The sequence below is a fragment of the Cynocephalus volans genome, chromosome 9 (genome assembly GCF_027409185.1).
Source record: "Cynocephalus volans isolate mCynVol1 chromosome 9, mCynVol1.pri, whole genome shotgun sequence".
Lineage (NCBI taxonomy): Eukaryota > Metazoa > Chordata > Mammalia > Dermoptera > Cynocephalidae > Cynocephalus > Cynocephalus volans.
This window is the reverse complement of record NC_084468.1, coordinates 103205314-103221879: the sequence shown is the minus strand read 5'-3', so window position 1 is coordinate 103221879 and position 16566 is coordinate 103205314.

Here is a 16566-nt window from a genome sequence, read left to right as displayed (position 1 = left end):
AACTCTACCACTTATAAGCAGTGTTACTCTGACACAGTTCTCAACTCTAAAACTGTGGTAATAATAGAATTTAATCTTAAAGGATTGTTATTAGAATTAAATGAATTAATATTATTAAAGTACATAATTATGTCTGGTACATGGTGACTGCAATATATGTGTTTGTTAAATAAATTAAATTTAGTATTACTATATACTAGTCATTTAAAAGTTCAGTAAATACACCATTCAAAAACAGAAAAATTCCATCACTGCCGTTCCTTTATTAACTTATTCCAAATATTTGTAAATCATATTATAATTAATTAGATATATACAATTATTTTGTATAAGGAAGAGACTATTGAGTCGTAATCAATGAATGGTCAAGTAAATATACTAAATTGCTGATAATTAAATACAAGATAGCATAATTAATTTAAAATAATAAGTTTACCATAATGGCCTAGCAACAAAGACCTGATTAGGTTACTGATGCTTTGGAGTATTAATCAAGAAAATAATTATTAGTCTTCCTGAAGTTACTTAGGTATTGACTAAAAGGATTAGATGATAAACTTTGAAGAGATCTTCTGTCTTCATGATCCAAGATGTCATTTATCACATTTAAATTGCTCCCTAACAATTTGATCCTTAATATCACTGTACAGAAAAAGCAACTAGCCATTTCTAATTTCCAATGACCACAGCTATGGATGTAATTTGTAATAAGAGCAATTTAGGTTTGATAAAAGGAAGAACTTCATGAATGCGAAAGAACTTCATGAATTTGAGAATTAAGAAATGAGATTGTAGAATTCCCTTTTATTGGCATATTAAAGGACAGGATGATTATTCTAGAATATAGTGGGATGGATCTTTGATACTGACCACTTATTAATAAAATGATAATATTAATAACAACAATAACAACAATATCAGGGGCAAATATTGGTATGCAAAGTTTAAATAATTATAAAGACGTAGGGGAAAAATAAGTATTCTATAAAAATCTCATAGAAGACTATTAATATAACACTTGGAATATATAAAATAAATAAAATATATAAGATATTTTCTAAATGGGCTAACTCTATAAGCATGTGAATTTAGAGGAAAAAAAAAGGCAGTCATTAACAAAGAACCACTAAACCTTGTTAGAGAAAAGCATGGTGAATCAATCAGAGTTAGGGTACTGACTAATGTTGTCTTTTGAATGGTTTCTCCATTATTGGCCTATCAAGGTTCATTTCGTGTGTGTTTTGACTCATCACAGGTTATTGGTTTGTCTTTTCATCCACAGCAGAGCTCAAAAAGAGCACAGCTTCCCCGCAGAGCAAGTGCTATGAGCAATGTAGTAAATCATCTGCTTCAAGATCTTTCTGCTACCAGGTGTGTTGTTCGACACAAGGCCAAGAGTGTGGACTATTTGCACTGTGAAAAGACAGCAGTGAAATCTAAAATATTAGCATGTGGTGTGAATATACGTCAGTTCTTACTGTACTTGAATCCAGTTCTCCTTGGCACGCTATGCTGTTTTCAAGCTCTGACGAAATGGGTCATTTTTTTTCTCCTTTAAATTCCTTCCCCAAATTGTTTTTTCCAAATGTCAAATTTATGTTTAGAGCCAAGGTAAACCTGCTAACTTCTGTGTCTTAGACTTCCAAAACATAGCCCACAGCATGGACAGTTAAAGAATAATTACAGTATGTAAAGCAGAGCAGTGAAAATTGGAAAGTAATTCCAATTCACAAAATTGCTATTTTTAAATATCTGTCCTGAATTTGCCATGATGTTAAGAGAAATGGGACACTGCAGCACCAGGCCATATCTATAAACTCTAATTTTGCATTTTCATAATCAACTTGCTACCAACATATCTTGTAATTGTGTGCTTTGACAGATAATGTTGACAAAACTATGCCATGAGCTTTGCCGACCTGAGGCTTACATGTTTGAGCAAATAATGAGAAATTGAATCATTCATTTGCCAAATGTCAAAATATTTTTGCTGCATCAATATTTTAAAATATCTCTCAATTTTCAGGTGTTGTTGATTGCTTTCTTTTTCTTTATTAGGGGTTGATGTTGGTCATATTTTGCATGTGACTTAATTTAATAAAATGCAAAGGACTCAAAAACATTTGTTATTGTTTCTGCAAAGCCAGTCCAATTTCATTTTATGCCATTCATTATTAGCATTAGTGACCATTTCTCAGTTTCTGGTTAGAAAATTAAGTAAGATTTGATACTAATATTATAGCAATTAATTTTTAAAAAATGTTTCCGTTATAGAAAAGATAGCATTCATACCATTTTTCTTGCTGTCATTTAATTTTCATTGTTTGAATGAAATTAACCTTTGTATATTTTGAGCAGCAGGAAATGAATAATATTTTTATTTTTTGTTAACATGATTACTAAATTGGTTTTTCATCCTTTTCTTTTTCACAGTGAATTATCTCAATGATAATTAATAACTTGTAATATCACTTTTTACAAGCTTAAGTAAGAAAAAGAGAATAGGGCAGAAAATTGTTTGGCCAAGAAAGTATATATGTGAGTATATGTTTCTGTATATACATTCACATATACCATATGCATATTCATACACAATTTCAATGGTAAAATAATCATGTATTTCATAGCAATTTTAATTTATATGATCTTAAACAATAATAAACCAAAAAGTATCTTAAACTTAGGATATTAAGTATTTAATCAAATTTCTTTTATGCAGCAAAATAACTTTAGGAATATTTTGCTACAAAGCTGAAGTATGGCTGATAAGAAGATGGTGGCTAGGGAATTGATTGGTTCAATATAATTTGTTAGAGAGTTTTGAAATAGTGAGTTAAAAACTCCATATAACTTAAAAGAAGATACAGGTCTTTGTCATTTTCCAGCACCAACATCCATTCACTCTTGCCCCTACTATTTTTGATATAACCTTTGACATTATCATCATCATCATCATTATCATCATCATTATTATTATTATTTTATAATTTCTTTTCTCTGGGCAATTGCGGTTCAGGTTTCACTTCATCTGAACTACTCTTTTTGTTTCAGGGCAGAGATACAATCTTCTTAGGCAATGATCCAATAAATGGGAATTCTAAACCAATGTATCCCTTCCAGCTTACATACATGAACACTAAGACTACTAGTTACTCATCATTCAAAGTCTATTATCATCTTCAGTTTTCTCTCCATCAAAATTGCATGTACTATGGTAACAAGGGGCAATATAAGTCTACATTACTGGTTACTTATTCTATGCTAAACACAGTGCTATCAGCTTTACGTGCTGTATTTCTCAGGACCTTTTCAAATGCAAGTTTGAAATTAACTTAGGCAGAAAAGAAGGAAATTTATTGGCTTACCAAACAGCAGAGTCCATGCATGGATATAGACACAGCTGGAGTCACGGGCTTAAACAATGCATAAATATTAGTACCACCTTGTATTTTTCAATTCTCTTTGTTTTGGTTTTGTTCATCGAAACATCTCTTTCTGCATGTCAAAGAAAATGAATGCCAAGAGCTGCAGATTCAGATACCCCCTTGCCTACACATCAATAATTCTATGTAAGTATAAATTATATGAACATATTCTTATAAATGTAAATAATTGTAAATATAATTACACATATAAATGTAAGTATAAATGTATGATATGGCTTTATATGTATTAACTTATTTGATACTCATAACAACCCTATCAACAGCACTAACATACAAAAATCAACTCAGAATGGATCACATGCCTAAATGTAGAAGATAAAGATAAAAAGCATCTAGAAAAAAATATGAGAAATTATCTGTGTGACCTTAAGATAGGCAAAAATTTCTCAGCTAGAACACCAAAATCATAACACATAAAAGAAATAAAACAAAGTGGAATTTATAAAAATGAAATATTTTTCTCATTGAAATATACCAGTAAGAAGATAAAAAGGCAAGCCACAGACTGGAAAAATATTTACAGTATATGTATTAGACAGATAATTTTTATTCACATTGATGACAGAAACAAAGCAGGTTTCTAAAATAAACCTCACCTTGGGTTGAGTTTCATGATTTCAGTGTAGACATCTTGCTCTAAAAGTGAAAATGGTATGTAGGTTAGATTGTGATTCAGTAACTAGTGCAGAACTTGCTTACAAAGAGAGTTAAAAAAATGAAATATAAGTTAGAAAATGCACATAGACAGTTTTAGCTTTGTGATATAACTTGTAGTCAGTGATTATAACTTCTGTATTTTTACCCACCAATGAAAATGGGACAACTCCAGAATGAGGAATCTCCCTCCCTATGTGAACTTTCCTGTTTAATCCTTCCAGTTTATAATAGACTTTGGAGTACCTTCCAACCCTGTTGGTCTGTGTTTCCCAGGCTGATCTTCACATTTGGCTCCTAATAAACTTCTCTAAAATTCTTTTGCCTCAACAGCCTTAATTTTGGTTGACAACAATATATAGAGCACTTTTATGACTCATTAAGAATATAATAAACCCAACAAAAATGGGCAAAAGATTTAAAAAGACACTTCATAAAAAAAGAGTTATGAGTGACCAAGATGCTCAAATCATTGAGCATGGAAATTAAAAATAAACCACAATTAGATACATGCCATTAGAATGGCAAAAATAAAAAAGAGTGGCAATACTCAGCAGTGGCAAGAATATAGAAATCTGAAACTCTCATACACTATGATGGGGATTTAAATGGTACAATTATTTTAGAAGCTATCGTGTACCTACCACATAACCCACCACTCTAAGGCATTTACCTCCCCCTCAAATGAAAATGTATCTACGCAACAATTTATATACAGGTATTCATGGCAACTTTATTTACAATAGCCAAAACTGGAAACAACTCAGATGCTCATCAGTTGGTGAACAGGTAAAGCTATTGTGGTATATTCATACAGTGAAATACTACTCAGCAATATAATGGAATAAACCACTGATATACAACAACATGGACGAATCTTGAAAACATGCTTATTGAAGACACCAGGTAAAAAGAGCTTATATTATATAAAATTAACATAAAATTCTAGAAAATGCAAATTGATCCTGAGTGGTTGTCTGGGAATGGTTGTCATAAGGGATGGAAAACAAAGGTAAACAAGGAAAATTTGGGGGGAAATTTCTGTATTTTGGATTTGGTGTTGATTTTAAAGAAATGTGTATCTGCCACGTTTATGAAAGTTCAACATTTAAATGGGTGCAGTTTACTGTACATAATTTATGCCTCAGTAAGTTTGTTAAAAATGGTATGTGTGTAAGAAATCAACAAAGCTATGAGCAGTGGAAGATTAACAAGAATAATGTGAGAACAAAAGGATAAACAACAAAAAGTGAACAAGAAAACTACTTTGTCCTGATCAGACCTTGAAAGAAAAAAAAAAGTTTTGGAAATGGAAAACATTCTGCTTAATACATAATACAGATTTGTAGATTTATACAGGGACCTTCTATTGTCAATACTTTACAGGCATCTTTTTTATTCTACATTAACTTAGGTATTAATTTTCTTTTTTTGATGAAATAATAATGATTTGAAAAATTTTTAACCTCTGTTGAAGGCACCAAAATGATAATCGGTTATTGCAGTTAGTTCACAATAGATGATTATTCTCTGTTTGCCTAATCTATTTATTCTGTAGTTCATATTGAGAGGAATAAATTTCTAGCATAGGTAAGACCATGAATCCAGCAGAGAACACTGTGTATCCAGTTCATAAATTTGTGCACACCTAAGACAATATTACAGTTGTAAAATACGTATAGTAGATCCACCTTTTCTTAGATCATGACATATTTACAAATTGTAATTTCCTCTAGAGATGTACTGTGACTAAATTATAAGTCTGCTTTTTCTCCAGTGCCTAGAGGAAAAGATACACCTAATGCATCTTGGTTTAGATTGTACTAGTAAAATATGTTAACTTAGTTTTTTTCCTATGAATCTCATTCCCTGTGAACATCAAAGAAAATATGGGGAGTAGTTTCACCAGTATAGAACACATAATCCACAAACTTGGCAATGATATAAAGTACAAAACTGAATATTTTAGGAAAATCTTTGCAGTGAGGTCACATTATCCATATGCCCGCAAATAAGATTTAGAAAAAAAAGTATCTATATTCATGTAAGTTCTACAACATCCTTTTGTAGTATTGAAATTGCCACAAAAAGATATCTCATATATATATGAGCAATGACTCTTATCTACTGAGGCCTGTGGTAGCATGCACATTTAGCCATTCCATTAATTGTATGTTGGACACAGATTAGACACATATGGAATGCGAGTTTAAGGAAAAAGCACATATTCGGTTTAGAAGAGGACACCTGTATGACACCCTCCAACGCAGTGATTCACTGGATTTTACAAAGAACTCAGGAGGTTGCTTATTCAAATTTCCTACCCTTCTCCCACTCCTTGCATTTCTAGAATGTCTTCTATAACATATTAATTCGTCATCTGAATTAACATCCCATACTGGAGAGATAATGAAACTAGCATTTATTGAGTGTTTTCTGTGTGCCAAACAATAACAGATTTTTATATTCATTAACACTGATGGAGTTCTCACAGCAAAGTACTTGACAATATAGTAACTCATTTACTTCTCAAAACACCCTGTAAGTGGGCGGTATTATTAACACCATTTCACAAATGATGAAACAGCTGGCAATTGGTAGGGCAGGGTTTTAAGGTGAGGCAATCTGTCTCCACCATCTCTCTTTTTTCCACTGCACTATACTGCCTCATATTAGGCTATGTGCTTCATGCATGTACCTTTATTCTTTATTTTTATAAATTGACAAAAATGGTGTACAATGTGATGTTTTGATACATGTATAATTGTGAAATAATTAATGAAGCTAGTTAACATATTCATCATCTCACATGCTAAACATTTTTATGTGTTGAGAACATTTAAAATCTACTCTTTTAGCAATTTTCAAGTATACAATACATTATTATTAACTATAGTCACCTTGCCATACAATAGATCCCAAGAAATTATTCCTCCTGTCTAAATGAAACTTTGTACCAACATCTTCCCATCCCAATCCACACCCAGCCCTTGATAAGCACCATTCTATTCTCTGCTTCTATAAGTTTAACTTTTTGAGATTCTACTTTACATATATTATGACATTTAATTCTCACAATAATATTAAACTCACTTGAGATCTAATTTGTAGATCATAAGACTTAGAATAAGAATATCAGTTATTGAGACATGGGTCTCACACTTGCTGTGTGATATTGTGCAAATACTTAATTTCTCTAAGCTCCTTCCCCTTATCTATAATAGGAGGACAATTGTTGCTTTGTCTCTTTTTGGGGGAAATCATACTGGTGGAAGGAAACAATGTTAAAATGCATTGGAGCTGTAAGGACTATACTAATTTAACGGAGCTTTTTTCTCTTATAAGGTAGCCCATATGAAAGACTCTAATTTTTCAAATGTTTTTCTGAACGGAAACATTTCCCTGAGTACCACGTTCAAACTTCATTACTTCTGTTTAAGACATAAGAGCTCTGGAGGTTTGAGCTCAAAGGTTTGAGCTTAGAGCCTTCATCCTCTTCTTGATATTCTCTGGTTTGAGAAAGGAGATGTCCAGTACTAAATATTATACTCCAGATATGGCACGATCAATACAGACTATTACTGATTTGTCCAACTATCATATTGTATCACATTTTATACATATTATACCAGTTGTGCTGGTTAACACATTTCTATTAATAAAGCCCAAGTTCTTAAAATTTGGGGGCGTTTTGTCTCAGAGATAATGAATTTTTAACTTATTGCCAATCAAAAAGTCAAATTTTCTTTTATATAAACTTCCTGATGTTAAGCTAGGCAGAGTTTTACACCACTCACAGAGAGTGGTTTGGATGGTAGGCCGGTGCAATTTTAGGAAGGATCTGTGTAAATTCTAATTTTATTCTGGAATAAATTTGCCATAGGCCTAAATTTGGTCTCAGCAGTGTGAACTGTAGAAATCTAAATAATCCTAAATATTCTTTACATCAACAATAAATAGAATGACTGCTTCTTATCTGGTCTTTCTCCTCCCAAATAGAAGAAATAATACTGCCTCCCAACCAGTGAACCATAAAGAGCAGTAAAACACGTTAATTTTATAGCCTGTCCTTGTGTATTCTTCCATGCACAATGCTTGAACTAGAGTTGAGGGAGTAAGAAAGGAGGTGCATTCCATTTCTTACAAGGATAGCAATAAAATTCTCACTACCTTTTACATGGCTTGCCTACAAAGACTGGGCTTAGTGATAACAATTTCACTTTCCCCCCATTTTGAAATAATAAGCCATGTTTTTTAAAAATATTTTAATCTTTGAATCCTTAGTGGGAAAACATTCATTATGCCATCATATATCTGAATTGGGAAAAACATCTCCAAATTCTGCATTTAAATATTTGGCAGGTTTGTAAGAATCACTACCCAATGCATAGAATTACCTTCCAAACTAATTTGAATTTTCTGTGAGGTTTTAATAATTAACAATAATATCTGACTTCTTTTGTACCATTAAAGATGTAGCTGACACGAGAAAACGGAGGTATCTCAGGTGGAGGCTATATCTGTGACGTGGTTGCAAATAACAAGGAAAAAGTCTCAGGTGCGCTAGTAAGGTTTCTTGAGAAAGGTAATAATTTACAAAAAATAATATATTGTTATAAAAACAATGAAAATGATACACACAGTTAAGAATGTTTTAAAAGTCATATATCAATGCAAAATAACTGTTAGCTCTGTGATCAACTGGATGATAATATTAACATTATATTAACTGAAATGTTCAGAAGGAAATAGAACTATTTGAGAAAAAATAAAGTCAACTGAGATGAGGTAAAATCTAACTTGAAATATGACAATATGTTTAATAGTGTAATTAAAAGGGCTAAGCCTTTCAGAAGCACTATGATTTTCCGGTGAAAATTAAAATAAAATTCACTTTTTTGGTATGTGGTAGGCAGAAGGATAGTCTCCCTCCTCCCCCAATGTCCAGGCCCCTATCCCCAGAATTTGGAATATGTTACATTACCTGGCAATAGGCACTTTGCAGACATGAATATGTTAAATGTTTTGAGATAGGAAGGTTATTCTGGATTATCTTGGTGGTTCCAAAGTAATCAGAAGGTTCCTTATGAGTGAAAGAGGGAGGCAGGAGAGTGAAAGTGTGGGAGCAGTGGTTGAAGGGATGCAATGCAGGCTTTGAAGGTGAAGGGGGCTAGAAGCACAGGAAACTGGAAAAGTCAGGAACAGACTCTCCCCTAGAGCCTCCAGAAAGAACCTTGACCTCTAAGACTCATTTTGAACTTGACCTCCAGAATTATAAATTAATAAATTGTGTTATTTTAAGCCACCAGGTTTGTTGTAATTTATTACAGCAGCAATAGGAAAGGAATATAATGCAAGGTGAGTATCTTATTTTAGCTCTAGAATATAAATTTATTGAATACTAAAATGGTCACAACGTTAATTCTTCTATAAATCATGAATATGATAACTTTAAACATTTATTGAAAGCAAATACTTTTATGTTTGGAAGTCAGCTATGAATTTTAGATCTCTTGGAATTTTATGATCTGTTCCAACAAAATTCTTAATTTCTAAATTAGATGTTAGTTTTGTATATGGCAGCTTCTAACTCAACTTCTACAATAATAGTGATGTAAATTAGCCTTTCAGATGAATTAAACAGCTGTACTAACAATTCTGTGGTCAGAAATTTGTAGTCATAATGCAATGTCAGGAATTCTCTATATGTAAACTGTTTCTCCTTTAAAACATATATATTTTTTTCCCTTAAACTGTGGTCAGAAGCCAGAAGAAACCAGGAATCATAGCAATGGGTTTAAATTGTGAGAAATTTTAAATTAGAAGTGTTTAACTCTGAGATTTCACCATACTTGCAAATATTTTGCTATAAGCTTATATAGACTCATAGCTTTTAAACATTTTAAAATTCTTATTATATTCCAGTACTGCCAGGAGGCTTAGGAGATATTTAATAAACTTTTTTTTTTTTTTTTTTTGGACCAGTAAGGGGATCGCAACCCTTGGCACGTTGTGGTATGCACCACGCTCAGCCAGTGAGTGCACCGGCCATCCCTACATAGGATCTGAACCCGCGGCCTTGGTGCTACCAGTGCCGCACTCTCCCGAGTGAGCCACGGGGCCGGCCCTAATAAAAATCTTGAAACCCATTTACACTAGCACATTTCAATGAAACTATTTCTGGTACAAAAGAATGTGATAAAATTGATTGCATTGTAAAATGTAGATGTGTCCCCCCAAAGAGACAGGTTTCGTATGTCAAAATCTGATCCCCAATGTAATAGTAGTAAGAGTGGGACCTTTGGGAAGTGATTAGGTCATGAGGGTGGAGCACTCATAAATGGGATTAATAAAAGAGGCCCCAGAAAGATGCTTAGCCCCTTCTGACATATGAGGATGCAGCAAGAAGGAACCATTTATGAAACAAAGAGTGAGCTCTCACCAGACACCAAATCTGCTGGCACCTTGATCTTGGACTTCTCTGTCTCCAGAACTGTAGGCAATACATTTTGTTGTTTATGAATTACCCAGTCTAAGCTATTTTGTTATATCAGCACGAATGGACTAAGACATTAGGTGACTGTGGTTATATTTTTAAACAAATTAATAATTGTAGAGATTGTAAAATGAAATATGGAAATTTTAATAAGTTTTATGTCTCCAGTTTTTGTGAAAATTTGAAGCCTACATTCTACAGAGTATTTTGTTATTTATCTGTTACTCAGTTTATGTATTTGTTATTTGAACAAATAAATGTGCATATCCTTGTTATATTTAAAAAAATAAAATAAAAATAATTGCCTCAAATATAATTACAGAAGTTTTTTTTTCAGAACAAAATATAATTATATGTAGAAGTTTTTTGAAATAAAATTACTTTCCAGCCCAGTTGTCTCCAGAATAACTTTGTTATTTATTTTCTTTCTCTGCCATGCTTGGATCTAAACAAATAAGCAGATGAATGGCACTTAAATTGTAAGTACCTGTTTTATAAAATATACAAGCTGGATTCTGAACATTTTGAGATGTCCTTCAATTTACTAGGTTCTTAGATTAAACTGTTTATCTTACAAGATATTTAAAAATACACTTCTGATGAATTGAAGAAAAAACACAAATCAACATGGAATTTCATAGGTATGCACAATGAAAGGCAAGCAGTCTTTTCCAGCTGTACCTGTGAATACTAATACCCCAATTTCAGCTTCATTGTGGGTGTGGGGGCTAATTTAAGAAAGATATGTGTTGCTGCATCTAACAATTTGTTAGATACTGACATATGGCTTCCCAGCATGTATGGAAGATCCACAGTGGGGTTGGAACATTGATTGCTATGTGAAAGATAGTTCTCAATAAATGCTAGTCCTTCCTTCCAAGTGTGCAGTCTGCTGTTAAATTCTGATGCATTCTTAATTTACATTATTGTAAATGTCTTAGAATTAATGTCTTATGTTATTGTAAAAGCTCTAGAATATCCAAAATCCATTTTTGTTTAAATTTTCCATCTTTTCATATTAATAATGGTTAATTTCATTTGCTAATCCTTATATCTGGTCATCTGCATCTTGCTTCAGTTGACCTTCTTTCCGTTTTGTTTCCTTTGCATATCTTAAAATGTCTCATGTATGCTGGACATTGTATATAAACAAACTATAGAGCTTACGGAGCGTATCAATTTCCCCCAGAAAGTGTAAGCACTGCCCTCTATCAGGCAACTAAGGTGAGGGCCAGATCACTTCAAACAAGAATTTATCAGGACTGGGGCTTAGTTGCAACTTTAGCTCATTTTATTTGACATCTGGTTTCCAGTCATTTGATGTAAGATTTGTTTTCTATTCTGATTTCCAAAAATATAATAGCCGTCTTTGTCTTGTGTGTATAATGACATGCAGGACTTTGGGATATAAGCACTAAGAGAGAAAGATCTGTTTGCTTTTCCATCTTGCCCCACATCTTTCATGCTGGCACGTACATGGCTAAAGTACGTGGGGGCAGAGAATCAGTGGTCAGGGGGAATAGGTTTGAATTTGGATTTCCTCCAGTTCTCTATCTACCACATCTGGCCAGGTGGCCATTAAAGACCCTGCTTGGTCTTCTTATGCCTGGAGCGTTCCTTTACCTAAGGCAGGCAAAATTCCCACTGATGCTTACAAAATATTCCGTGGAGATAGGTAAATGCCAATTTACGCTAATTTACATAGCACCAATTAGTTTAGAATATTTTGCATAAAAGCTGTTAGGTGCCTTAAAGATGTTTATTTGTTTGTTTTAATATATATTTTGCTAGTTTATATACAGGGAGAAATGTCCTGCTATGCTTTACATATCCAAGCAAGAATATGAAGTCCAAATATGTATTGTTGGCCACACTATTTACAATTTTTAAACTTTCTCACATTTGATGTGTAAATTCTAATGTCTCCTAATTTGGAAAAATAAATAGTCCTATTTCTTATCACCATAATTATAACAACAAAACTGAGTTACGGTGACTATCTAATATGTTTTTAATCTTGGGGAAGTCATTAAGAGAAGAGAAAAAATTCAATAACTATAAAATTACAAATGAGAGTAAGTTGAATTTTAACTCTGAATTCAATTTAACAACATTCCTTCCAGATATATCATTTTATCTCACAGCACCACTAATAGCTATAAGGGATATAAAAAAAATGTAAAATCTGCTTTTTTTTCTGCTGAAAGACTTATCTTTACACAGAAAGAAAGCAGAAGAAGGAACCTTAGGCCACAATTCAATGGTTATGGCCGAATCAGACAAAACTGAAACAATTGATTCAGTGTTTTTGCTGCACAAGGGCATAAGGCAGGTATGTGCACTGCACTGCTAGATAGACTTCTGGATGCAGGGAGACCAAACTGTTTAGGCCCACGCTGCTTTTTGCTGTGATTATATAGATCTGGTTAATACTAAGAAGCAGCTATGAGTTTCAGGGCAGATTTTCAGGTTGTAAATCACTGTGTTGTTTTTCTCTGTAGACTGTCATATTTATCATTTGAATAAATGTCCTGCATTGATGAGTCTCTGGTTTCTTGGGAGAAGTGAATTGATTTAGAAAAGTTCTAATCAGCATGTTGCTAGCTGAAAATATATTTTGGTTGCTTAAAGAACATTTATTGAGCTCTAGCTTCCTGAGGCACAGCATGGTACTATGGGGCAGATACAACATAATTGAAAAACATGTTCTTTATTCTTTATGACCATATTAACATGCATTCTTGAAATAATGTACAAAAAATCATAAGGAAACAAACTTGGAATTTTCAGCAATTTATTATAAAGTGAAAATCTGAGAATAAAATGATTATTTGCATGTTAGGAGAGAAGTACTTTAGAAAACCAGAGGAAGTTGAATCTTAAGCTAGGGGAGATAGAGTTGAAACTGACCATCAAAATATAAATAACACAATAAAATTTTCATTAAAATTAGTTTTTTCTTAAATATTAAAATTTTGTTATAAAAGTAAAGATCATCTATATATTCTTATACCCTATCAAAATTGTAAACACTAAAAACCAATTTATAATCCATTTTTTTTCTATTAATCATCCAGGATTTTTACAGAAAGAATTTAAATGCTGATTAATAACTATATCCTTTACAATTACTTTCAGAATCAACAAAGAAAATTTTAGATTAAAGGATTATTTATAAGCACATAATTTTTTAAACATTTGGACTTTGAAAGGGGAAGTGCTCAAGGGAAAATATGTTAGGAAATAATAACTACATTAGGGAAAATTGACCAAAGAATGTCCTTAAGAAATTCTGGAAAAACACACTTTACAATACCCTATTATAAACTAATTGTGACATCACAGATTGATTATTCGATATCAAAAGTTCAACTCATTTCAGTTAGAAATACTACAAAGACTCATTTTAGTGCATACCAGAACGCTGAGGCCAACATCTTCATCAGGATAGGACATAAAAATCTTTCTCTGACTCATTTATTTACATATTTTCCTAAGTAAAAAAAAAAACCAAAAAACAAAAAAAAAAACTGACAAAAACAAAACGAAATTTTTTTTTTAAGAAATGTGAGCTCATAGGCCAAACCTTAAAACGAAAACTATGCTTATTAATACTACTGTTACTTTTGCTACCTAAAAAATAATATCTCTGTAAAGTAGAGGACCCAGATTTTCTGGGTCACTATGTTTCTATCTATCAGGTATGCCATTGTCACTGCTTGTTCACAAACAGGGTCTATATAATCCCTGTCTAATAACAAAGATAACAGAATAAGAATGTTTGAATGTACTGGGGTAGAAAATGTAGCTCTTTTTTTTGGTGGCTGACTGGTATGGGGATCTGAACCTGTAACCTTGGTGTTACAACACCATGCTCTAACCATCTGAGCTAACTGGCCAGCCCAGAAAACGTAACTCTTTAAAACACAAGGCACTGTGCTCACGAAGAAGACTTACTAATGCAAATATCAATTTATACTCTTTTTTTATACTGCATAATAAATGAAGTTGCAAACATGGTCTTCCTTCATGTAGGATTATTTGTTTGTATTTCAGCTTTTCTCTCCTTCTGTGAAAACATGGCATAACTGTCTTCCCAGATTCTTTTTACTCTTTCTTACACCATATACTTATCCTGTGTGCTGTTTTGACTCCCTTAGTTATTGCCGAGGACAGCCCAGGGAAGAGGAACACTCAGCAAGTCCAGAGTATGGGCTTGAGCCCAGGATGTAAAAGGAACATTTAAACAAGTGCATTCACTGTAAACCAAGCTCCTAGATTTAATTTCAACAGTTTCAGACAGGTTTGACAATAAAGGACTAGCTTGACATTTTCTTCTTGGGTACTTAAGTGCTATCTATCATCCCAGGTATCTAGTGATTTCAAGAGCTACAAAGTAGAGGCTGCAGTGCTCTGTCTGGGGAACATATCTCAGGCGAGAAAACTAACGATCAAGTAGTGTTAAGCAGAAATGAGATTCTCTTGTAAAAGTTTAGAAAAATAAGCAAGGATAGGCTGAATAGGAGTGTAAGAAGATGAACTTTAAAGAATAAATAACATCAGAATTTATAAAAGTTCAAAGGATTCAAAGAAATTACTCGAGAGATTTTAGCATCTGATGGGGATAACAAAAGATTATCTATAATTTGATGAATGAGTTTACATGATTTTGGACTGAAATTTTAAACTAGGTTGGAATTTAAGCATATTTGATTATTTACTTTTCAAAGCAACTATTTCCAAAACGGGATGAACATACTAGTTAGGGTGAATTGGATAAATTATTTGACCCTTTTTGATCTTCATTGTAATATTTGTAGATTAGAGGTTGTCTTAGTCAGTTTGGGCTGCTATAACAAAGTACCATAGACTGGGTGGCTTATAAACAACAGGAATTTATTTATTACAGTTTTGCGGGCTAGAATTCTAAGACCGGGGTGCCAGTATGGTTATGTTCTGGTGAGAGCCCTTTTCTGGGCTGCTGTTGCCAATTTCTCACTGTACCTCACATGGTGGAAAGAAAGTGAAAGAGTTCTCTGGGGTCTCTTTCATAAGGGCACAATTCCATTTATGAGGGCTTCATCCTTGTTATCTAATTATCTCCCAAAGACCCCATCCCCTAATACCATCACATTGGGGACCAGAATTTTAACATATGTATTTTGGGAGCAACAAAACATCTGCTATTCAGTCCATCTCATTCTACCCCTTCCCCCTCCCCCAATCTTCTCTTTCTTGCAAGTGAAATATATTCCTTTCATAGCAACAAACTCATAAGTATTAAATTATTCCAGGATTAACTCTAAAGTCTAAAATCCAAAGTTTCACGTAAATATCATCAAAAGCAGGGGCCGGCCCCATGGCTCACTCGGGAGAGTGCGCCGAGGTCGCGGGTTCGGATCCTATATAGGGATGCCCTCACTGGCTGAGCGCGGTGCGGATGACACCAAGCCAAGGGTTACGATCCCCTTACTGGTCACAAAAAACAAACAAACAAACAAACAAAAAATCATCAAAAGCAGATACTGTGTGACTCAAAGTACAATTTATTTTGAAGCAAACTTCCTCTCTGTCTCTGAACCTATGTAACCAAACAGTTATGTACTTCAAAGTGCAATGGTGGGACAGGCATAAAATAGATATTCCAATTCCAAAAGGGATAAATAGGAAAGAAAAAAGTGCTGACAGGTCCCAAGTAAGTCTAAAATCTAACAAGGAAAACTCCATTAAACATTAAGGCTTGAGAATAATCCTCTTTGGCTCCACCCTGTGAACCCACTTGTGCAGTAGTTCCTCCTTTGCAGCTTTCCATGCCTGGGGTTATGGTTCTGTGGCTTTGGGAAGCCCTGCCTCCATACCTCTGCTTCATTTAGCCCATGTTATAGCTTTCTAGAGGGCCCCACTTCTGAGGCATGGGCTGAGGGCATTCTGGTTTACCTGAACCAGAGAGAAACTTGCTCTGTATCCTCA